Below are 26454 nucleotides of genomic sequence, written 5' to 3' on the forward strand. Positions count from 1 at the left end.
AAATATTTTTGTTTCTCATCACTGATCATTTTTTGTTTTTATCATGGAGGGACCAAGATAGGAATGTCTACTCAAGTTGAAGTAAGTCTTTAATAGATAAAAGTGTTAATAGACTTGAATAAATGGCCCATGAGAGTCGAGAATGTTAACTCCGTCGTCAGGCTAAACTAATGGCTAATAATAATAATAACTGGTGATGACATGATCCCTTTCAAAGAGGCAGATAGATAATTAAGAAAGCAAAAGTTAATAGTGCAAAGGAATGATCTAACTAGATGACCTTGTGATTTCTTCAACATCTGTTATTTAGGCCTAACGTCCACCAACAATTAAGATCTCTAAAGGAACTTCACAGCGGTCCACAGGGCAAGAAGAGACAACCTTACCTAATGTTCCTAACAAAACAGAAATTCAACTAGTACCTCTCCTGTTATTAACTGAATATTGAACCAAATTCCCTAAGGATTATTATTATTATGTTGCCTAAGGCCACCGAGTCAATACTCAGATCCATATGAATACATTGGCCACATTCACAGAACTCTTCTTTTTTCCCGTGATATTTTTGGATTTAATTCTTAAGTAAAACCTTGAATCTAAATTCTGGATACTAATATGAAGAAGTGTGCATTCTTTCCAGGATTCGAACTTTGATCAGAATGAACGGTAAGCGACTAACCTGCTACACGTATTAGGAATGTTAAGAATATGCTTAATCCCCATATGTAGTACATATCAGAATACGTTTTTACTGTAGTAGAATGAAACATCCAAAATCACTCCAAATCTTATGACAATGTGTTTAGCTTTTTTTCCCCCTTTTGCTTTTAGTCTGAGTTATATGGAATCTAGCAGTCATATCCACTACAGGATACAAGGTTCAGGACAAATTTCATCTAGTAATGCAAAAATATTCAAATGAATTATATAGGGTTGCCATACGTCCGGGAAAACGGATATGTCCTGCACTTAGGTGTCAAAATCCTCGTCCGGGGGAATTTTGAAATTTCTGCAAGTGTCCGGAATTTCAACTTTTATACAAATAAGGAAAAAAAAGATAATTAAATAAAATAAAATAACAACAATGACGACGGCAACAGCAACAATCTGTCAAGCATTACCAACTCAGCTGCAATAGCTATACTCACTTTAGCTAATGTTACTAAAACAATCTGAATTTTTTTTCTCACTTGTAAGTGTACACTTTATTCATATTAGCAATGTTCTGGCAAAATAAAAGAAGAGTAAATGGTTATTGCACACAATTTTCGGTATTTTTTTATGTTACGTTAGGTTTTTTCTAATTATTTTATCATACACACGCATGCACACCAGTGATAGATCATACAAACTGCATTTTTTTTTAACTAGGGAAGTGGGGTGGGGGTTCAGATTATGGCAACCCTATATGAATATCCATCTATTATAAGCGATACAAGATACACTTAATTCGATATTTCATACAACGAAATACGGATATTTCTTCACAAATTCCATAAATTTCATTATAGGCTTTTTTACGATGCCAAGCGATATCATTACTAATCGTCGTGACGTCACGCCTTTTAGTAAATTCAGGAGTCGTATCTTTTTTTCTGTTTAAAAGAGAATGACATGGACGTCCGTGATTGGCTGTTAACTGCTCCAGTCTTTCGGGTGGTGACATCTGGGAAATTTTCAGTCAAGTCTTTCAGTTCGCATGTGTTGGTTGTGTTGAAACCTGGCAATTTGTTATGAACAAGGTGAAAGGACACGATGGGTTGAAAGGTAATGTCATTTGCCTTATCTTTTCGTAAGTGAGGTATGATAAGATTAATTAATAGGGATAAATAGGAAAGTATGTGTTATGGTTTCCACTTTATACAATTAGAATCTACCGGGGAGGTTTTGGCAGTGGTGGTATTTTAGCGAAACTTGAATAAGTGGTTTATTAAGGTGATGTTTATGCAGATGGCCAGCGCAGGGTGTGATGAAGTTGGAATCAGTTAATAACAGTTAACTTAGCCAAATGGCTGCATCGTGGTGATACTTTGGGTAATTCTAAGCCGTAGTTCCGCGGTGAGCTAGACTATGGCAATTGACGGTTTTCTGTGCTATTTTGTCGGCCGGCTGTAACTAAACTGTAATTGACCTTTGAAGACTACACGATAGCCTACCTACGGGATGGATCTATGCCGGCATTCCGCCACCACCGTCCATAGCTAATACGGCAAAATTTTAACCAGTAAACACCCCTAAAAACACCAACCTAACCTACCCTAGGGGTGTTTACTGGTTAGAGGCTCGCCGCGGAATGCCGGCTTAGATCTACCCCGTCGGTAGTGTAATCTTCAAAGGTCAGTTACAGTTTAGTTACAGCCGGCCGACAAAATATTACTTTAAATTCTTGTAATGCAAGTAAAATAACAGGAAAACGTCAATTGCCATACTTTAGCTCACCGCGGAACTACGGCTTAGAATTACCAGCAACTTGCGGACACTGCTCTTGGGAAGTTGATGAGGAAGGAACCTGGTGTGAAATGTGTGACGTATGGTTTCATTGTGAATGCTCGGGCATAGAGGTCAGATACACACCCACACTTTGCAGTGATAACATATTGTACGTCTGTAATAACTGCAAGAGACCTGAACAAAGAAAACACAAAATATTCATTGAATATGAACTTGAAGAAATAAAAGAAAACACAAGATATTAAAGTTGATTCAGGATTCGGCTCAGAAAACTAGATACGTAATGATCAACATAGATGAAATCCAAAACAAAATTGATAATGTTGATAAAGATGTAAAGACCATGACAAACATGGACAAAACTTATGCTGAATCACTAAAGACAAAAAAAGTGCTTCAGGTCAAATCTACAAACGAAAAGATCACAGCAGCTAATGAAAAGCGACAATTTATGAGTAAAATAACGGCGCCAGTTGATCAGGTTAAAACAAGAGATGGACACTTATTTGTAAGATTTCCAGACAGGAAAAACTTAGGAAAGGCGAAAATGGAGATTCAGAATATCTACAATATATCAGTAAATGAGAAGGGCAAACTTAAACCAAAAATTAAAGTAGTTTATGTCCCGAAGGATGAAGATGACACTGTCGATAACATTGTAAAGAAAAATCCATGGATAGGTAACCTCATTTCTGAAAATGACAGCCTGAAAATTATAAAGGAAATGATAGCCAAAGATAACAAATATAAACAGTGTATCATCACATGCACACCGCAAATACGAAAGGCTATCTATGATAGAGGTGACAAATTGTGCACACTGTATAGCCGTTGCAAAGTATTCGACTGTTACATGTCCTATCAATGCTATAAATGTCAAGAATTTGGTCACAGCGCAGCAGATTGTAGAAATGACCAGGCTTGCCCTAGATGTGGTGAAAATTACAAATCAAATGATTGTGCTAGCAACATCAAGTGTAAAACGTGTAAAGAAAGGTCATAGTGATATTAAACAAAACATATGATGCCAATAAGTGCACAGTATATAAAGAATGTGCCAAAGGTGAAAAGTAATACGGATCATGGCTTTGACTAATAACCTAATATGCAATTTAATAAGAAAGCAAATAAAAAACTCCTATCCTGCAGGAGCTACAATACTTGCGAGAAAACACTGAAAGACAATTATAAGAAGCACACCTTATTTTGAAAACGTACAAGGGCCTGCCAGAGAGGGAATTATCCCTGTGGAGGGCTGTACATAAAACCAAAGTGAAAGACGGTTTACCTGTAAAGTAACAATCTAGAATGAGTGAATGACTAGGGTTACGGCCCAAGCCGCAAGTGGTGGGGAATGTAGCAGTGTCTACAGTTCATCTAACAACGGGTCCGTCTTAATTTTATTCCTGGATATATTTTAGCTTTTTGACGTCAGACTCACGGTTTACATTATCGGTGTCAGAATAATTTGCATTTTCTGTATTCGGCTGGTAACGCCAATACACTCGCCACTGAAGGTATAGAAGTCTTGCTGGTCTGATATAGGGAAATCATTTTGAGATAAACTACATCGTTTTCGTTGCAGTCAAGTTGGAAATAATTGCCATGAAGTAGAGATCTAGAATATTTACTTCGAAGCGTAATATGACGAGACGAGTATTAAAGATCAGTAAAAGCTTCTTGATTACGAACCACAAAACTGATAATACTGGTTCATTGCGTCAGTAAACACAAATAGGATAAGAGATCAACTGTCATGACAGCTGACCCCTAAAGTTAACAGGCTAAGATAGGTCAGGGGTAGGAAGAGTGTTTTAAAATGGGCCCTAAGGAATATTGAAGTTATTAGTCTTAATAGTTAAAATGCAGGGAAGAGGAGATTGGGGCAAACCCAAGGGCACATTTGATAATCATGACTTGTTTGCCGAATTGTGTTGAGTTTATTGGCATATCCGCCCAGATTTAAACAGAAAAGCGTTTTGGTTCAGGGGGAGCTTGTTTGTGTTTGTTTTGAAAATTTGAGTCATTTTTACAATGGAAGTGTCTCACTTTTTAAGTCCATGATAGCGTTAGTGTTTTAACACTGATGGAATCAAGAGTCAGGGGTGATTATGTCGTGTGTAATTGTGCAAGAGGTGAGCACTTTTTTTTTTTTTTTTTTTTTTTTTTTTTTTTTTTTTTTTTTTGTAGCTGTCACATAGAGGGGTAAATGGACTCTTGCGCAATAGACTATTGGCTGTATTGCTCTACATGCAGACATACCCTGAATTTTTAAACTGTAATGTAGATCCAATAATTCCCTGTGGAGAAACTTGCGATTAGGTATTGGTTTCAGGTAATGAGCCTAGCTTGAAGTTCCTCAATAATTAATTGGTAAATAGCCATAGTCGCATACACGTGTTTACCTGTAAAGTAATTACCAGGAATGTCAAGGGTTACTGCTCAGACCACGAGTGTTTAGAAATAAAGGAGTGTTTGTAGTTTTTTAAAAACAGATGACTTATATTTCCCCTTGACTATTCCCTTGTGACCTACCTATTAAGCCTGTTCGCAGCATTTTTTGTACATTATTATTATTGCCTTTATCTTGATAAACCTGTTTGTGCATCCATAAATCTTGCCAATTTGAACGTCGTTTACATAAATTAACATTATTGTGGAATTAGGAATGACAAGCAGATTGCCTCCTAGACTTGTTTCATATGAATTCGGGTACTTAATAGCAGGATGATGAAATGAAAAGGAAAATATAAACCGCCGTGGTCCTCCAGTTCAACGAATTGCACTCAGGTTAGACTTAGATTGCAGTGTATCGAAATCTTACCTGATTCCACATAAACATCTAGGACGCAAACGACTTAGAAGACAAGATTTCTCTAGTTTTGGGAATAATCCCAACTACCACCATTCGTTCCATTCAGTCAAGGCTCGCTGAGTTGGTTTCCTGGCCTCATTGTTAGTCTTCGATGTCTCCGACATGTGTACAAAATGTAGACAGCTTCCGCAGTTTCCTGGGTCTAGCCACTACCCAGTTGAAGCGGTTAGACTGTTGAAATTGGTGAGAAGGGCTGACTCGAAAACTCGACGATGAATCTAAATGGTAACTGCCAAGTCAAACTTGAGTTTTATATTCAACTCCGGCCTCCCAAGTTGCTCAGCACACTTGACGTAATAACTTACAGCCAAGGGGATTATTAAGTGCTTCAGCGCCGGCCAGGATTTGTAGAACTTATCAATTATACACACACACACACACATATACGAGTATATATTGTATATATGTATATATGTATATATATATATATATATATATATATATATATGTATATATATATATGTATATATATATGTATGTATATATATATGTATATATATATATGTATATATATATATATATATATATATATATATATATATATATATATATATGTATGTATATATATATATGTATATATATATATGTATATATATATATATGTATATATATATATGTATATATATGTATATATATATATATGTATATATATATATGTATATATATGTATATATATGTATATATATATATATGTATATATATATATATTATATATATATATATATTATATATATATATATATATATATATATATAAAAAATATATATATATATTATATATATATAATCTCGAGGTTAATGATGATTAGATGTAACAGGTATGTGATAGCTGACGGTTGAACATAAGATATCAAGATCGTTCTGTATGTTATCACAGAAAAAAAAACCTGACTGTCAAAGTGGAATAAAACCAGGATACGATGGAGAAAGTGTTAAGAAACCTTATGAGAAAGAAATTGCCACACAAATCGAATTTAGATAGCATTGGCCCTAACCTGTGGGCGGTGGCTTGAAATCGTCGTCAAAAAGTTTAATACTTTGGTCTAAATGAGGCATTTAAAATTTTAATCTGCAATATGTCTTGACAAATGGCTTACAGCAGCAAATTTTAGATTAAATCTTCTGGATTATGAAGATATTTACAGATTTATTTGGCATCATTGGGTATAGAAGTTTAATAAAGTGACTCATTGAATTATGTAGTCGAGTTTTCTTTGTGGTGTCGACTTTTACAGAAAACGGAATCTCATGAAGAGCCCTGTGAGAGTCTCGTATTTGAAAGATTGCTTTTTCTCTCTCTCTCTCTCTCTCTCTCTCTCTCTCCTTTTAGAAGTCTGTTTCTAATTACTCAAATATATTGCGTACACAGTGTTCACACAGGTATACATTCGCTTTTAAGGAAACACTTCGTACATATATACATAGTCTGTTTGTATGGTGTTTATTGGCAGGTGTGGTTATAGGTCAAGATAAATTGCATGCACGTGTGACGAGTCATTATAATAGTACTTTTGTGGCCTATGTACTTAGTAACACACAAAAATGAAAAAGTAATTGGTCTGAACATAAATCTGAAGTTTATAACGCAAGAAAAAGCTGCGCATGTTTTTAGCTAGGTTTGTAAGGACTGTGATACGAGTGACATACTGGCTGGGTGTTAACAGGTTTATTGGTAGTTCCTTACTGAGATAAATGTACAGTTGTTTTAGATTTAGCTGGCCTTGTGCCAGCACGGGCTCTTGCTCCTAGAGCAGCCCGTAAATAAATGTACAGAATCTTCGAAGATGTTATTGACGCGTGCGAGCGGTAATGTAGCGTCTACACACAGACTGGTAAAACAGAGATAAAAGATTCAGACTTGTGTTGTCGGCAGACAAACAGATGGCGATATCAAGAGACATGATTAACATTCAGTGATGAAACATATATCAATGGAAAGGCCAAGAAATTCTACATATGGCCAATTGCTTGAGATTCAAGGCAGATTAATGAATACAATGCAGTAGCATAATATATGTGAAATGGCGAGACATTTGGCGTCTTCACAAACAGAAACATACACACAGTTTGATACAGAAGATTCGTCGGAACATTGAATACATGATTAGAATGCATTGCATGGCAATGCAAGTAGTGGTGATTGTACATACATCAAGACAACAATGGCTGGGGAGAAACAGACGGAAATATTGTATGGTTGAAATAGCGTTCCTTTAGAGAAAGAAAACGAGATGCTCTTGTCTAGTCCACTCCGATGGACGACGCACACACGTGTTTGGAAGAGACGGCATTAGGCTCTTACAGGTTTAACACTATCCTGGAGCCAACGAACTCAGCGGCAGTACAAAAAACAGGTAATGCAGATCATCTCGATACATGATCATATGATGAGTACTGCTTGAGTATCTGATAATGGTGGAATGTTGGCCAGGTTATGTAAATTATGACCTGTTATTGTTTTGTAAGATATTGAATGTTGCCAGTTTGTATTTATAGTGTATGTAGAATGGGGCGCATTATGGTTTGCAATGAGTAATGTAGCTTGTATGTAGACTTTTTCAGGGACTTGAATATCCAATGGACATTAATACTTACCCTGTGCTGTAAGGAGTTGGATGGCTATGGCCTAGTTATCAGCAAGATGTAATTTTTATTAGAGATGATCAGTTTGAGGTGGTCTTGAAATCTGCCTTTTTCGTTCAGACTAGATACTACCCGGAATGTAATTTGACTAATATAAGCTAAGTAAGGTACACGCATTTCCCCTACCGACTTCCAAATTCATTTGGGAAGTAGGAATACTGTGCTTATTTTTGTATTTTGTTCGATTTGCTGAATTTCATGTTCCAACAGTCCTGTTTACCCAAGATCTCTTCAGTGCATGCTCATCTGACATTCATATCCATACATAGGTGGTGGGTTGTTTATTCTTAAGGTTTTATTGTTGTTGACCGGTTTATAGTAACTGTTTCCATTGTTCTTAACCAAAGGCTTGTTTGTTAAGGTTCCTCTATCTGCATTTTTAAAGGGGGAGGGTCCGGAGTGTGGGAAGGCGTATAGACTTGTCACTGCCATATCACTCACGTACTTGAGGAAACCCCCCCCCCCTCCTCCTAAAAGTCCCGTATTCCATTTCACCAAGAGTTTCAGACTTGTGAAACGGCGAGAAGGTTTTTTTTTTATTACCGAAAAATTGTTTGCAGGTAGATGAGAGTGTGTTCTAAGTTATTTCAGAACGTGTTTTCTTATTCTCTAGTCAAGGAAAGGGTGCATTTTACTACGAGCAATATTTCAAGTTTGAATTCAACTTCATTTTGTTTATATTGTGGCCCCCATTGATTCATCGATTGGATTCCCTTAGCAATGATTGCGGTCATCGAAGTTGTGAGGAAGCTGTCTCATAGGTGCAGGCGGAATTGCTTCATACCTTTCATCAGTGTCGGATAAGTGGAATTTGTGGCGATGATGGAGATTGTTTTTAATTCTGACGTGGATCTCTCAAGAAAGACATTTTTTATGTTTATTTTTAAGGGCAAAAGTCTTCCATACCTTCATGTTGTTTGTTGAAAAGCATTGATTTCCAGAAACCATTCTCGGTCCGCCTTTCGAACCTTGTGAGAGTTGAGCATGTTGAAACAATCCAGGGAATTCTGGCCCATTGACACAGGCTACTGTAAGAATGTTGGTTCTAGCTATTTTTGACCTTTTATGTTCCTCAATCGTCGTCGTTCCTTTTAGGGGGACACAGATTGGAATCTGGAAGCAGCATGGCACGTACCCCAATATATTTAATTTGTTGTAATGGTGCTAAACCACATTATGCAGCAGAGTCGAGTCTTTTTCTTAACGACGATTATCTAGATAGTTGGATATTTCCGGAACGTATATAACGTATATTTACTGTTGTCCAGCTAAAGATGGACAGAAACAACCCAGGTAATATGCGAATCGGATGCTTTGTGAAATGCCATCAGGAGTGTTTCAGATCTAGGTTGGTGTAGCTTTCAAAAAGAATTTTTGAAAATTCCCTTCTAAAGACTGGAATCATCTGAAATCATTGTCATTGACTATGTACATATGTTATCCATATTGGCTTGAAAAGGTTTTAATATAAAGTAGGATTAGCAATCAATTAATATTACGTACTTTCTCTGGATAGGTAAGGAACAGCGCTGGAGAAACAATCCCAACACGTGAGTGAAGGCGAAAAATTTGGGAAGAACGTGACCAGTGGATAAAAAAATCGTACTGGCTGCACGGGGAACGCGGTAAGTTAGCTACGTCTCTGTGGAGACACTTTCAGTTAACGAGAATGATTAATATTGATAGTAGCAACCGGCTGGATATTGAAGATAAACATGAACAGGTGGCATGCAAATTAGTGATTCTTCGTCTTTGTTGCTAATAAAAAATAAATTAATAATCAGCATGGTTTCAGTGAGAATACTTGACAGAGGAACTAGTGTTCAATAAATCTTTTATATGATTGCATACTATTAAATTAACTTAACGACGGTTAATGTTATGAGAAAAATCACCATTTTTCATCGAAGAGCTATAGTTTATATTATTATATATATATATATATAATATATATATATATATATATATATATATATATATATATATATATATATATATATATTTATATATTTCCTGGAACAAGTTTTTAAATGAGATTGGTATCATTCACTTACGTCTGTAAAAGCTCAAGATGGTATAGTGCTGGGGGATTTGCCTCGAGTGTTTTAAAAAAATATATTATTTTTCCCATGTCGCTGTTTTGTACACCTTAACCTTGCTTGGTTCAGCTGTTAGCCAAAGAAGTTACTGTTTACAGTAGCAGTTTTAATGTAACACTTGAAAATTGTAACATCAAGGCTCAAAGCCAGCACTGTCTTCGGCGTTTGCTATCCTCGTTAGTCATTTCTTTCGAAGCTTGTTAAAAATTCACTAAGCGTTGGTGTCGACAAATATTCCCGCCTTCATGTTGATCTTAAATGCAGTTCCAAAAAGCACACAAAATTATTTGTAATCGGTAAGTTATGAGTATGCCTAATATATATAATGCAGTAGATGCAGTTCGAGTTACTGCACATTTTCTCTGTAGATAAACTGTACGCAAAGGGGTGGACGGGAGCGACCATGTCACCTTAGACCTTGCATGTCACATTGGCTGTATTACCTTTTCTCTCGATAGGTATGGAATAATGAAGATACAAATAAGGACACGCAAGAAAGAACATTATTTCTATTTGAATTTCCACATGAAGTAATTAAGGGATTTCAAAAAGTTTTCGCTCCTTCAGCTTCAGTTCAGCCAACTGGACTAAGGTACGCGACTATTTTTTTTGTGTGTGCCGTGTTAAGTGTTATTTTCCAAATGAAAATTAACTTTAGCATGGAATAAAGGGGTTAATTTGATTTCTGCTTTTTAAAATTAAAATATTGAATTTGAATTATTAGTGATTTCTTATAAGTATTCGAATAAGTTCTAATGTCAGGCCGTGGAGGGTTAACTATTTGACTTGTGTTTTTAAATTTGTCTTCAGCCTCTTCAAGTCTAATATTGTTCCACATTTTGTATATAAAAATAACCCTATTTTGCTATTTTAATGGGGATGCCTCAAATTTCTTCAATTTTTGTGGTATATATGGCAATGCAATTACACACAAGTATTCAATAAAGGTAAGTAATACTAATACTATGAAAAAAATTGCTAAATGAATCGCATACATGTGTTAGTCAGTACGTTAACATTATTTCAACACCTTCAGTGTGGTTCCTTGATATTATAAGCAGACTTGTGTGTTGGGGCTTGAATAGTAATGGATTCTCTTAAGTCACTGATGCAGAACAAACTAGGCACACAGCAAGAGTGAAAGTCAAACTAAGGCGCATTCTGTTCCAGGGTGATGTGGAGCATACTGATGTCAGTAAGTTTATATACTTTAAACTTTTAATGTTCCAGAACAGAGGTCTCCAGCCAGTCAAAGAATGGAAGAACAGCAGCAGCAGCAGTTTACTGGAGGTGGTAGAAGAAAGGTCAAAAGCATAACAGAAGTGTCTAGCCAATCAAAGAATGGAAGAACAGCAGCAGCAGTTTATTGCAGGTGGTAGAAGAAAGGTCGAAAGCATAACACAGGTCTCCAGCCATTCAAAGAATGGAAGGACAAGAGCAGTTTACTGCAAGTGGTAGAAGAAAGGTCGAAAACATAAGAGGTCTTCAGCCAGTCAAAGAATGGAATGACAACAGAAGCACTCTGCAGGTGGTAAAAAACATAAGAGGTCTTCAGCCAGTCAAAGAATGGAATGACAACAGAAGCACTTTACTGCAGGTGGTAGAAGAAAGGTCGAAAACATAAGAGGTCTCCAGCCATCCAAAGAATAGAACAGCAGCAGCAGTTTACAGCAGGTGGTAGAGGAAAGGTAAAAAACATCCGTCTCCATCCAGTCAATGAATGGAAGGACAACAGCAGTAGTTTATTGCAGGTGGTAGAAGGAAGGTCGAAAACGTAAACAGGAGTCTCCAGGCATTCAAAGAATGGAATAGCAGCAGCAATTGACTACAGGGGTAGAAAACGGAGGTCTCGAGCCATTCAGAGACTGGAAGGACAACAAACAGTTGACTACAGGTGCAAGAAGAAAGGTAGAAAACATCTTCCCAAATCCAATGAATTACAAGTGACGTCAGCCAAATCCATCGGAAATACCAGTGACGTCAGTGAGACTGATCCACCTCTTACTGTAGACTTTGTTACCGTCCCATGTTTATTACATGTAAAATAGTCTCCCATGTAAGTCACACTTTAGTTTATGCATGGTCTCGATTGCTAATCGTTACGGAAAAACCTCAATGTTTTGGGGGCAAATACATATCAATCATAAAGTCTGGTTATTTATTATGTAACCTTCTTTACATTAAGTTTTGGTTGGTGAAGAACTTAGAAACATGTGGCTTAGCTTTTAACAATACAATTTTAATCAAACTGTTACACAAGAATTTACTGCTTACACTAGTGTGACTGTATTTAACACTTCTGTCGCCTGGATACCTTTTCAAGCTAAAAAAAATTACAAAATTGTCTCTTCCATGAAAATTTTCATGTAGCTGCTCTGGCTTACCAAGCATAATTTTTTCTTGTGATATTCTCTATTCTCGTCACTAGTTTCCTTTCTTCCTGCAATGCTCTCTGCAACAAAAAGATACTTGTTAGTACTTGCTTGAAACCATGAATAACTATGTTAACATCAGTGCTTTTGCTATATACCTACTGCAAAAGCACCTTTATGCTACTAGATACCTATAGCACAGTGGGTATTCTCAAAAAAAAAAAAAAAAAAAAAAAATTAAAAAAAGTCATAAAACAATTTCAGTGAACCATTTTCGTCACTAACAATTTCAGTGAACCATTTTCGTCTACATTATACATGGCACAAAATTTGATAAAACAGCAATTTTCCATTAATATTCCTATTACCACTCATTGATAAAAGGCTGAAAAGGTAGATAACAGAATATTAAGCACTAGTTTAAGGCCTAAACATTTTTCATTGAAAAGGCCCATCCATGACTATCGATGCTTGCTTCCTGTCTATAGTGTTCAGTTCAATTTACCAAGCTATTTTAAATGAATCTAAGCATATTTCTATGGTTTTTATAAATATTAGGATTTACTGTATAAATAAATATTAGGATTTACTGTATATTTAAAAATGACATTTACTGTATGTAATATGAAAACGGAATGTTATCGTAAAATGTCAAGATGAGCTAATATGCAAAATGCCTTGGTTATACATAGCCTTAGCTTTTCTATATATAGAACAGGCATGAATATACTGTATTAAATTTATACATGGTAAATAACATTGTTGAAAAAAATGTTCATGAAAAAGCAGTCATCTTACACACACATTTGAATTGATGTAGCTACATTTACACAAAAGTAAATTAATTCAGCTTAAATTTGTTGCTACTCACAATACTAGGCAAAATATGAAAAATTTTACCTTGACTGACAAGCATGAAATTTTTTCACCAATTAACAGTTTTTGTGACAGTACAATTCAAAAATCTACAGTTACTCCTCCCCTGGACGGGCAAATGGAATGACAACGCCGCAAGAGGAAGGGCAAAATATTACAATTACTTCGCCGTTGGCATGATCAACTACAACAAATGTAGCCAGTAATTCTTACGCAAGTTAGTTACATAATTGCCCATTTAGTATTCTGTAATGGGTTTTAGGAATTTTGCAGCTCTTTCTACTGTTAACTACTATTTCCAGTAAGTGAACATGATACTATGGTTAAATACTTTTTTTATTTAACTCACTTATGGATTTTGTGAAATTAAAAACAATCTGAAATCAGCCAAAGTAATTGCACAATTGTTGCCTACAGATAATTATTAGTGGTTAGCAACTATGGTATCACACTGACTCCACTGGGTAAATGATTAGAAATAATTTTGGTTACTATTCCATTTCGGCTCCACTGGCCCTTTTCCAAAACCCAGTGGAGCCTGGAACTGTAAACAAAATTATTTTCCCAGTGTAGTAAAGGTTAAATATTCCAAAATCATGAAAATGAAGTTCATAATGTCAAAGAATTGTACTATTTTCCTACTCTCATGGACCTCCATTATACTAGTGGTCTAACCCTAAACACCTAATATATTTGATATATTTTATTAAATTCACTCCAATGACGGAGGTTGGTTGAATTTACAATCTATCAAAGGATATGAATATTCTGGCTGGTATATCATAAATCATAATGAACTTTTGATGTGTCTAGAACTTTTGCAGGCAATCAATGACGATTAGTCGAATTAAAACACTAAATTTCTATGCATTCAGTTAAATAAATCTAAATGTGTCAAATAGAGTACATCAATAAATGCCTTAAAATAAAGTTAGTCACCTTGTGTATCTGTAGATTTATTAATCTATTCAAGCCTGTTGTGATCAAGAGATCAGGTTATTGATAATCATATCAGAAATTAGGCTGAACTTGCTGAGCTTGTTTAATACATCTACACTTTTCTTACATTGTTGCTTATTTACATGATGAAAGTTTTACTTGAATCTTTCATAATCAATCTGAAAAATAAACTAAACAGTATAAACAATGACAAAACCCAGACACTGTTCCAATCACAGATAGCCACTGAAATGAAAAATGCATGACTGAATATTAAGCCCGTAAACCTGTGGTTCATATTCCGTTATCTACCTTCTCAGCCACGTAAATGCCTTCTATAACGTCTGAGGGTACCAGGAAAATATTTCAGGTAAAACTGAAAATGCCTGTTTAGTCAACTGTTATAGTTATTAAAAATTTGAAAGTACTGAACACTATTTCATAAAAAAGCTTAAACTTTTAACCTAATTTTCAGAAATTTGTTGAAAAAGCAATTGCATTCATCATGCTAAAGGCATCTTGTCGCATAAAGGTGCTCTCACTTCTAATACTACATACATTTCATACCTGTGTGAATACTGTACAACCTAAAATACACTAGTAAAATCATTTATATGGTTTAGTTAACTGAACCAATCATTGTTGACCTTGAAGAAGCAATGAAATGAGCTATAAACATAGACCACTACAATAAATTACACTGCATACTGTATTTCAACATTTCATTGGTAAAAAAAAGGTTTCATACTCCTTCCTAATCACTACGGAATATACCACTTAAGTTTATAAAAATTATTTTTTCATTGAAAAGTCTCATAAGCCTATTTAAAATTAAAGTAACCAACTGGGAGCAGTCTGAAGTAACACCTCAACTTCAGCGACTTCTGTACTTAAAAGCTGCATTAATGTGTTTTGCGAAGCTACCGTTTTATATCTGATAAATTTTAAATAAATATTGCAAAATGAATGTTAAGTGTAAAATACAGATTAGTTTAGGACTGTTATTAACTGTCACACATCTAGAAAAATATTCAAGTGCACGCTGTAACTTAGGTTCTTGGTTGCTTAACGAACTTTCTTAAAATCCTGACCCCCAAAAGTGTCTGCTATGTGAGGTGCTACTATCTGAAAGTAAATTGCTTTTTTAAAAAACTAAAACTGACATGTATTTTCTACTGACTGTAAATTCATTATTTTATTGGTGCATGGATACAGAATTTCTCTACAATGAGCAAACTACAATTTATGTACCAATTTTAAATAAACCATAACATAAAAATCTCGTAAAATGAACTTTCTTATAAAACAAAATACCAGCATGACACACAATGCCTTTTTAGTTTTGGAAATTTTATAAGCAAATTTTCCAGGAACAAAAGGCCAAGATCTTTAATTTAGCGTAAGGATTAAAAAAAATATACTTAACCCACTGAAAATAAAATTCAAAAAACTTTTTGATTGATTTGACATGAAATGTCCCAATATTCTATCTAAATAAGCAGTAAATAATTTCTTGAAAAGATTATGCAAAAAGTACTATGTTACTTTAAGTAAAATATTTAAATGGGCCTTTCACTCATCCCAATGGAGAAGTAAACTCAATCCCGATCACCAAACAAAGATTTTACTGCCATACACAAGAAATATTTACTTATCGGGTTCATTACTACAATGGGCTTTTCCAAGTTATTTCAGATGAAAGATTACTGACTGGATTTTAACAACTGAATCATGAGAACTACTAATGCCTTTCACCTTAAATAATTCAATTTCGGAATCTTTGTAAAGCGAATTTTGAATTTTGAAGTTTACCCTGCGTTATAAAAGCACCTGAATATACAGACAACATTAGATAGTTTAAACTGAATTCACCCAAGTATGCATTACTGAAAATGATGCCGAGAAAGCAGCCAGATTTGTAACTACAGTACTATGACAAGATTAACTTTAGATACTGTATTCCAATTAATTATATATAATCTCTAAAAACCATTCTAATCAATAAATGGCAGAATGTATGAAATAATGAACCTGATAGCAACAAATTAAATATATCAAACCCAATGTTGGAATATAGAAGCCATCACATCAAAGGAATAACAAACAAGTAATTCCGACTCGTCTTAAGAGTTGGTCACTCATTTGACCCATGGACATTTGATGAACACCACCTCACACCCCAATCTATATGTAAAGAATGTACTGTAACACTAACATTAAGCATTTTTTGTGTGAATGTCCAAAATAAACTCAACAACGAATATAAAGTTTTGGCAACAAATCAATTACAAAAAACTTGATCAGAATCTCTACTATTAACATATAGTCTGTAAAAAAAAAACTGTAATTTAATAAATAAAAGCTCAACCTTATTCATTCTGACAATCCTTCAGTTCAGCCATGTGAGAGCTAATTAAGTTACATACTATACAGTACTTCAGTGGTCTGAAAGACCTGTTTGACTGGAAGTGCTGTTCAGGATTCTCTGCTTCAGGGACTGTGAATTGTGCGGGTTATTGGAATATTTTCAGCCCATTATGCCTATGATCCTAAACACTTTATTGCAAAGAATTACTCAAAATAAAGGAAGCATTAGCTCTCATTTCATGGGTTGAACTTCCATATCTACCGAAGCGGATAGCAAGACCTGCGTGTTCTTTCACTTATAAGCCCTAAAACTGGGTTACCCAAATTATCCACAACAGAACTTAAAATATGGCACTTTTCTTAGTAGCCTACAATTACTCCACCAGGCACAGGTCCGTATCTCAGAGTAACGAGGGTGATTTGCCTTGCTTACTTCACCACACACTACAGTGTGCAGTAGCTGTAAAACAACCCTACACTTTTTGCATAAGCTATTGGAGATAAAAAAACACAATCTAAATACAACTAAAATTAACAACACACCGGCAAGATCCTTACCTTAGGTATAATACAAGACGGCCAAATCAATTGCTTTTTTGGCATGGTGAAGATATCTGTTTAACCTCAGCAGCCAGCAGAAGGGAGGACTTTCCTGTTACAATGGTGGTTCCACCACAGTATCCTGCAAAGTTTGAAAACTCTTAGTTATTTGCCTATTAATTCAAACTAATTTAAGCATGGCCATAATAACAGTTCTATCTTGACAAAAATTTTCAGAATCCTGCTGCTTGTACTAATCAAAACCTCTTAATCAAGGTTCAAGAGATTTTAACATACTTTTACTTTAGCTTCCAAAAGAGAGAGAGAGAGAGAGAGAGAGAGAGAGAGAGAGAGAGAGAGAGAGAGAGAGAGAGAGAGAGAGAGAGAGAGAGAATGTACCAAGGGAAAGCAGTCAAGTAAAAGCTATGCATACCTACCAAAGTACAGTAGTCTCCTATAAATATGATAAAGTAGTTAAAAGTTCCTAAACTATGTGCATAGTATTCGCATAAGATAGCAAACCTCACATATCTATAAACAAAAAAAAAAAAAAAAAAAATACACACTGTATATGCCACAGTACCTTTTAATATATATGCATTAACAAAACCAATATAACCATGCTATTTAAACGCAATATGGATCTTTCCTAGATAGTGACCCCCAAGGGTTTTCGGGGGTTGTTATCTATGACTATTTCTTATGGGTCATCACAGTATCTTTACATTTACAAATATGGGGAAAAAGATAGATAAAGGAATTGCCTTTTGCATAAAGTTTTCAGTTTAAAGTGTGATGGTTGTTGTTTATAAGCACACTGAGACAGCTATGTGGTATTGACAAGGTTAGGTGAGGAAGGGTACAGAGTTGCCCTTTAACACCCCCATATCCGACAGACCCTTGGCTCTATTAATTCAGATAACTGAAGGATTACTGTAGTCCTAATGAAAGCTAACTTGCCCTTTACACTTTACATTTTATCAACGGGTTCTATTTGAAAAACGTGTGACATCTAAAATGATAGCATAGCAAACTTGATCATCATATTGCAACTCCTAAGTACAGAAGATTGATGAGATGAGGCCTTAAGCTAAGGTGTTATAGTATTTGACTGAGTACACAGGTGCTCTTCATTTTGATTAGCCAGCAGGAAAAAGTTTAGGGCTATCTAACAGCTGTAGTATGCAGTAGTGGATTATGATATTTGAAATGCTTCTAATAACAGAGCCTGATATAAGATTTATGCTGGAATAAGTGCAAGTAAAAGCCATCTTTGTACCTTCCAACATAGTCTAACTGCAATGGTGTGCTCTCCGACATTTGATTAATGGCACTGTCGGATCTTTCCTAGATAGTGACCCCCGAAAGGTTTTAACCCAGCATGTATCCACCTTTGCAGTGTGTTTAGTACAAGCCTGTTGGGGATTACCGTAAAAACACAAACAAAAGACTGTAAATATCATAAAGATAATGACCCCCAAGAAATGTTAGTCCTGAGTAAAGACCTCCAAAAACCCCTGGGGTCACTATCTAGAAAGATCCCAAAATATACTGCATAAATACGCTTTGGAAAAAAATACAACCCCTGTTTTTTCTCTCCTAGTAAATTACATAATTCATTAAGAATATAGCCTACCTGTGTTTATCCACAGTATAGGCTACCATGGGTTTGTGACCAATAATGTACTGGTATTTTTATACAGCAACTTCCTTTATCAGTTGCTACCATATTGCATTACCCTACATGAGATAAAAATGTTTAGGCTGTGTTTGAACTATAGACCTAGACTAGCCCAGATGTTACTCATTGTATCCATTTGCAAAAGTCAAATAGGCTGTTATGGCTGTAATCAAGATTTTCTCTTCCTCTATTACAGCTGTATTTAAGACTCACTCTCTCTCTCAAAACTACAGCAAAAATATATGGAGAATACTGTAGCATAAAACATAAAAAAAAGTGAAGGATTGTGTGTTACTGCACTTTGATGCAAACATCCCTTGGCTATTGTTTCTCTCTCTCTACACCATATCTAAGTACTGTACATATCCTTTAATATAATGTTTATTGCTGTACCATAAAACAACACAAAACCAATCAAGCTCTATCACGTCAGGTCTATCTAGTCCTCTTCATCCATCCAACCCTGCATCACCACCCACCCCGCTCTGCCATAGAAACTGCCCCTCCTCTCCATGGCTGCCAGCCATCTGACCCCAACCACCATGGAAACTTCTTGAGGCCTCCTCCACCCACTCTCGAACCCTTGCCAGGTCAGTCTGAGCGTCAGCAGTGTTACCAACATTTTCTTGAGGCCATGCAGCATTGCTAACCATCGGTGGGCAGTTTTTCAAAATTTTTTGAAATTTATATGTATCATATATCTTTGGGGACTTGATCCCTGGTCCGCGTGTGTCAGATAATGGCGATCCGGATAATTGAGGGATTACTGTGTAAGTAATTGCTGCTATCTGTAAGATACCTATAAAATATTCAAGTGCAGGCTAATATAGGGTCTTTGTTCCTTAGCATTCTTTGTTACTTATCAGATAGCCCAACCCCAGTGTGTCTGTTGAATTGAGGGGCTACTGTATATATGCAGTAGCACATGAACATCCTCACCTTAGTCATCATGAAAGATAGCCGAATCACATGCATTATGGTATGGATACGTGCAAGTATCTCTTCGACCTCCAACTTCCACCAAGAAGGGCAACTGCCTCTTGTGATAAAGGGCTGTTCTACCATTGTGTCCGGATAGATTTGAAAAATATTTTAGCTGTTTATTTATTCACTCATTTTGACCATGGTCATAAAGAATGATTACAGGACAAAAAATTTTCATAATGCTCTCATTGGTATCAGTCAATTTCTAAATCATGGTTTAATGTGTGCATACACAGCAAGAAATTTCCACTGACAATCTGCTATCATTTCAGTAAGACAATGAATGGGGCTAGAATTTAAATAAAAGTATTTCCTTTATACAATATACAGTTCAATCAATACTGCATAAAACTAGATTTTACTCTAAGTAACTAGGGAATATCCTGTATTTTACTTCACTGGCAACTATAATGTACAAGGGAAAAAACTTGTCTTAATTAAAAAAACAGTACATTACAGTACTTTACCATAGAGAACTGACTGCACAATACAGATTTACTGGCAAGCATAGCTAATAAGTTATAATACTTACATATCTATTGATACCTGGCAACCTTTGTAATCAGTACACAGCCAAAACAATAATTACTTATTTATACTAAGGCTATGCAAATAATTTGTTTTAAACAAAGTATTAAACACAAACAAATTTAAAAATGCAGAAAACTATCTCTAAAAAAAGGCGTGGTTTTTATTCTAATTTTGCCAAAATATATATATATAAAACAAAAATACTCAAATCTACTACATTTTGGGTTTTTCTGATTTTAATGAATATGATAATAATTTCTGAGGGAAATGGAGGGTTAACAAACTTGGCCTGTCATGGAAGTTGGGGACTGGGAATAAAGATATTCAAGTCTCAAGGAAAAGACACTTCCAGCAAGTATAATTTCTCAGTAAATTTTAACTTTAAACCATAACTGCAATCCTGAGTTGACAATATAATTTCCCTTTGTTTTAATGTGTGCTTTGAAAGTTTCTAAGTTCATTTTGTTAGCAACAAGTACTTTCAGGTACTGGTCCCCCACCCCTTTCCCCCCATTTTATCCTACAACTTCGAGAACCAAAAAGCAGGGGTATGTCGGGTTAGGGAAAGCACAGAGGTTAACCTAAACAAACTTCAGGCACTGGGTCCTAATATGGCTGGAAGGCTTCACCCCACCTGGACCACCTCCCCACTTCTCAACCAGCACCAGGTCCTTACCTGGACACAAGGGGAGGGGACCCTCTTACCTAACCTAATCTGGGGAACTGCAAATTAAATTACAAGGTTGTGGCCTAATCTATCCACACTTAAATCATGGCACTAAGGCACATACTGGACACATGGGTGAGGGGTAGGAACCCTCCCACCTAACCTAACTTATGGCAATGTACATTAAATCACAGGATTGTGGCCTCACCTATTCACTTCTTACCTATGGCACCGAGTTCTTGCCGGGTCCCAAACTTACACACTAGATTAAAAGATCCTTACTTGCCTAGTGAGTGATATCACTTTAAAAACCTAAATAAACCAAACCTTAATCAAAATCAAAACTTGCAAAAGTATCATGGAGACATTAAAATATATCCAGTATTTTCCCCCACCCTTGGTTTGCGATGTGGTCCCTATCCGTAATTGTAAGATATGAGGAGTTCCAATATCTTTAAAATGAATTTTTTAATACACACAAAAAAAAAAATTTGAATTGCTGAATTAATCCAAGGAACAAGAGTTACACATCTGATACCAAAGGAACCACACCTAATGATTTTATTTTAGCACTGTCTGAATTCCAAAATTCCACTAAACAGGAATCGAACGGAAAATATAATACTTAGGCCAAAAGTCATTCAGCACCGAAAGAAACATTAAGAGTAAAAGGTGTAACAGGAGGAAAACCTTGCAGTTACACTATGAAACAATTGTTAGGAGAGGGTGGAAAGCAAGCTGGAATAAAGAGAATATGAACAGAGGTAGAGCAATAGGAATGGATGGGACAGCAAAGAACCTTAAGTAACGCCTACAGTGCACTGCGTGAGGTGCATGAACGGTGCTACCCTCCTAAGGAGTCCACTAAACTGGTGAAACTCGGAACAAACTAACCAATCAGTGGCGTTCATGTACCAATATTTCCACTTGAAAACAACAAAAGATGTTCCAATTACCTTTTCACATGACCATCAAGCAAATCATTAAACAAACTTAGAAAAAGTCTAAGTAGGTAACAACATTCACTGGTTAACATCTCGGTAACTGTATTTGTGATAGACTTTGTTTTTTGTACTATGCATATTAAGGAGACTTATAAACACAATTCCAATGCTATGTAATACAGTAGTCTTAAAGTATATTAATACCATACCAATTCCGACACAAATAGGTTAGGCTATATAACAAATGAATATACTATACTTCCTTTGCAACTTTCGTGCATATGAAAAAAACTAGCTGCAATTTTTTAAAGGTAAAATTGAAGACTAATACTGCGCTCGTTTGATTCGGTCCTGGTCGTTTCGGCCGTAAGTCACTTTAGGCTGTAACATCCAAAACAATGTAAGACGTTATGTTTATGGTATTTACCATTATTATTTCATGTTTTACGTACACCCCCCAAGGGCCTGGTACTAAACACAGCACCCATTTTGCAAGTAAACGTGCTTACGGCCTAAATGACTTAGGGCCGAAACGACCCGAATGCGTTTGATTTTGGTACTACCAGTTACATACAAAATGGGAGGCCTGTTTAGTACCAGCACCCAGGGGATGAATGTAAGAACATATATATACAAAAGACAGTAAATATCATATGCACAAACAGACGGCATAACCATACACAAAATCATACAAGTAGTAAATATTCCGGTTGGCGACTGGCCAGAAACCAGGCCGTGGTAGTAATCTTCAGTTTTACCTTTCATAACAGAAGTTTATTACAGTATTCTATTACCAGAACTGATTATATGCGTAAAATACATTATCTAGCAACCATGGTTACTATGTAACAATACAGAAAAACTAATACCTGTCAAACTTTGTAATTCAGTAAATGCAGCAAAAGAAGCAACTGTTACTTTGTTACACCATGCAAATATTTTTAAAACATCAAAATATTCAATGCGATCTTTATAGCGAATCTTGTAATTATATCTTAAGTCCAAAGACCTAAATTAGTTATTCGAATGTGGCCTTCATAAATAATAAAATCCTCATTTCATTTAAAATTTTTGGAGTATATAGACAACAGTTCATACCTGCGGTTTTTCTACTTTGAATGACATTTATCTGTGGAAAATGTTGGGTTAAACAACTAAGCTAGGCCCACAATTGGACCCAAGGTATAACAACAGGCTAATAAGGTGCCAATCTTAAGGTCTGGATTGGTTGGGTTTTAGCCTAAGGATAGACTCCTGGTCACCAAAGGAAGTCTTTTACCATGTAGCCTTGTATAGCCTGCCATTGGTACAGAAAGGTTAAGAAAGCTACAATAGCATAGCCTAAGTTAGGTTATGATACACCTCTCTATTCCAACACTAGGTTAAGTTATAATACACGTCTCTATTCCAACATTATAAATAAAACAAAACAGCTTACAAGTCTGGTTACCAAGTGTCAGCATTTGGGGGTAGGCTATGTAGGATAGTGACAGCCAACAATTTCTGGAAAATCTATCAAATACGCCTAAGGCAATTTCATGTCAAATATGGGAGAACCTATGGTTTACTTTCACATGCGAAATCTGTACAGGTTTACACTAACAAGCAGGGTAACCCTTACTGACGTGTCCTGGGCAAAATTTGGGTAGCCAGGTTACCATGAAGTCCTATAGGCCCTTTTAGGATACTAAACATCAAGTAAAAGCCACCGTAGGAGGGTGGTGCCGTCAGTGAACCTCATTCGGTGCATTGTGGGCACTACTTAAGGTTCTTTGCAGCGTGTCTTCGGCCCCTAGCTGCAACCCCTTTCGTTCCTTTCTTTGTACCTCCATTCATATTCTCTTTCTACCCTTGGCCTTAAGTCTATACAGTAACTCGGTTTGATCAAGTAAAAGCCTGTCTTACACAATGATAAGGTCGGATATTTTGACGTGAACATAATTACGGTTATGGCAACACCTGACAGATAGCCTACAACCTTTTAATAACTACAAACCTCAACTCATACTAAACGTAACTTATAGTAATATTCTGCATATAAATAAAATAAACACATTGAGGAAATCCTTACCGTAGCCATTATCTAATAAAACATAATTAACGCAAGATTCTCCGTTGAAATGGCCCACAGATTTTCATTAACAAAGATGTCGTTCGCTCAGGAAGAAATGTCGGTCGTTTACGTGTGACTGTCTCATAGTAACCGGTTGGTTCCAATAATATCCTGCAAATATATCGTATTGTTGACACCTTTTTAGTTATTCTAGTATTGATTTTCATTCGTTTTGACCATGGTCATAAAACAGACAGGATAATCTGATTTGGAATATTTAGAAACGCCCTCAATGGTATCGTCATTATCTCTAAATAATGGACAACATGAGACTTACTGGCTGTATAACACTGGGTCCAGAAGAATGCTGTGTTGCATATGATATGGGGATGAATATTGAAATAAAGTACTCCCTACATAAGATTTTTTTTCGTTTTTTATCATAACTTGACATTACCGTTTAACGTAGATGAATAACGAGTAATTTAGGAGAGATGATGCTATTCAAGGATGTAACTAAAAAAAGTATAACTACTAAAAGGCAGCTTGAATGCACGAAAACTGTGTCGATTAAATTAACTACACAAGAGTCTCTTTTGATATGATATTTAGGATTAGAATATTTAATCAATAGATAATTTTTACAGTCGTGGCTAATCAGTGAATTACTTTTTAATTTACTGAGACCTTTGCAATTTTGTACAGAGTATAAAAGGCGGTTCATTGAAATGAAATTGACATAATAAAAATTATCACTTCTAAAATATTCTAATTCGAACAAATCATACTAAAAATTTTACTTATATCTTATTCATAATACAACTGAATTTTATTTCCAATCGCATAAATTATCGTCATATTTTTGTAATTAGTTTTATTTCGGAAATTCATCCTGCCGCTGCTATGGACATCTGTTGTCAGGTCTAAGAACTATAAAAGCCAACAAAAAAATCTAAAAATAGAAGCTGGAAACTTTTTGTTAATACTGACGGCATTACTCTAAATTTTACACGAGATATAACATAAACTATGAATTATAAATAATTTTTCCGCGTATCTTCTGTCCAGAAGTAAAGAATTTTCATTGTAAAACTTATTTTAAAAATCCAAATGAAAACAATAGCTGACAACTTTTACAGTTAAAAAACACTACAAATAGCTATTGTCTTATATTTTTAATGATGATATAAGCAGAGATTTATTACTAATAAATTAATTTAAAATTATAATAATTAGTATTCTATATTACTATTTGGTAATAATAATGTTATATCTTACATAGAAATAAGAAATCTTAAAGGTGTTTTGTTACCCGCTTTTGGTAAAACAACTAGCAGACGCATTATGCCACGCGAACAAAAGTAGAGAAAAATACACACAAAAAGACAATGCTGATTGTTTAGACTGAATCAAAATAAAACTCATAAATTTTGATCTCCACCAAAGTTAGGTTATTTGACAATTCTGAAATTCTCGGGGGTTTTCATCGGAAAATGTGTAAATAAAGGCATTTCTAAATGGGAACTAACTTAATGAGAAAACCTAAATAGTCATTTGAGGTAAAATTTGATCTTGTTGCAATTAATAATACTAAAATGTTTAATTTCGTTAAATCAAGCAAGAAAATAGTATTCCTAACTCAAATATATTCATTATCCTATCTAGTTAATTTTGGGAAATTCGTGATACTGCTGCTGTGGACATCTATTGGCAATTAGAGTAACTATTAAACAAAAAACGAATAATAAATAGAAACTGGCAACTTATTTGTTTACCCTCGGAGATATTGCCTTCGATTCTACGTAATTTGTACTAATTTTTACAAATAAAATTAGCAAAATGCATGTTTTATATAATATCTTTTAATTTATCTGCAGTCTAAATTTATATCGATGACAAAAACTATTGAAAAAAGAAAAAAACATAGTACTTAGCAACTCTTAGAGAGGCCATGCCTAAACAATAACTATTGTCTACATTTATAGAATTTAAATAAAAATATAAAAATTATCTAGTAAATAAATTATTATTATTTTAAACTTATTTCTTAAAAAATTATAGCAAATTATTAAATATTTTATTGAAAAATTGGACGTTTTAAATGTTTTTTCCCTACGCTTGTCTGGTAAAACAGAAAGCAGACGACACTCCAAATTTGACAGCGATGAAAATTACAGCACAAAATAACGATCATATATTGTTATGTAGTCAGTGCAGCAAGCTTGGACTGAATAAAACTGGATGTTTAGCACCGTTAAATATAGATTTTACTAAGGAAATGAAAACGTTCAAAGGGTGCTGTCAACTGTGTCATGAAACACTACATAAGATTAAAATTATACTGCACAAGTTCAGCTATAACGCTAAAATGTATATTTATATTTCAGAAATTTATTTTGTACACTAGTACATTTGTCTTTATTTTCAATACCT

General features: G+C 35.1%; 2 long non-coding RNA genes across 3 annotated transcripts; one reads left to right on the plus strand and one right to left on the minus strand.

The window, feature by feature from the left end:
• Positions 1–1383: 1383 nt before the first annotated feature.
• Positions 1384–12112, plus strand: LOC136832074 (uncharacterized). Of its 2 annotated transcripts, XR_010851042.1 has the most exons (5): positions 1384–1767; positions 9485–9593; positions 10526–10659; positions 11298–11548; positions 11615–12112. It is a non-coding gene; the product is annotated as an uncharacterized lncRNA (long non-coding RNA). The 2 variants fall into 2 exon arrangements; XR_010851043.1 differs by lacking the exon at positions 9485–9593 and having other exon boundaries at positions 11615–12107.
• Positions 12113–12210: 98 nt separating this feature from the next.
• LOC136832073 (uncharacterized) lies at positions 12211–24196 on the minus strand. Its single transcript, XR_010851041.1, has 3 exons — positions 24040–24196; positions 17180–17303; positions 12211–12519 (listed from the first exon to the last, which is right to left on the minus strand). It is a non-coding gene; the product is annotated as an uncharacterized lncRNA (long non-coding RNA).
• Between the last annotated feature and the right edge of the window lie 2258 nt (positions 24197–26454).

This window comes from Macrobrachium rosenbergii, chromosome 49 (assembly GCF_040412425.1).
Source record: "Macrobrachium rosenbergii isolate ZJJX-2024 chromosome 49, ASM4041242v1, whole genome shotgun sequence".
In the NCBI taxonomy this organism is placed as follows: Eukaryota; Metazoa; Arthropoda; class Malacostraca; order Decapoda; family Palaemonidae; genus Macrobrachium; species Macrobrachium rosenbergii.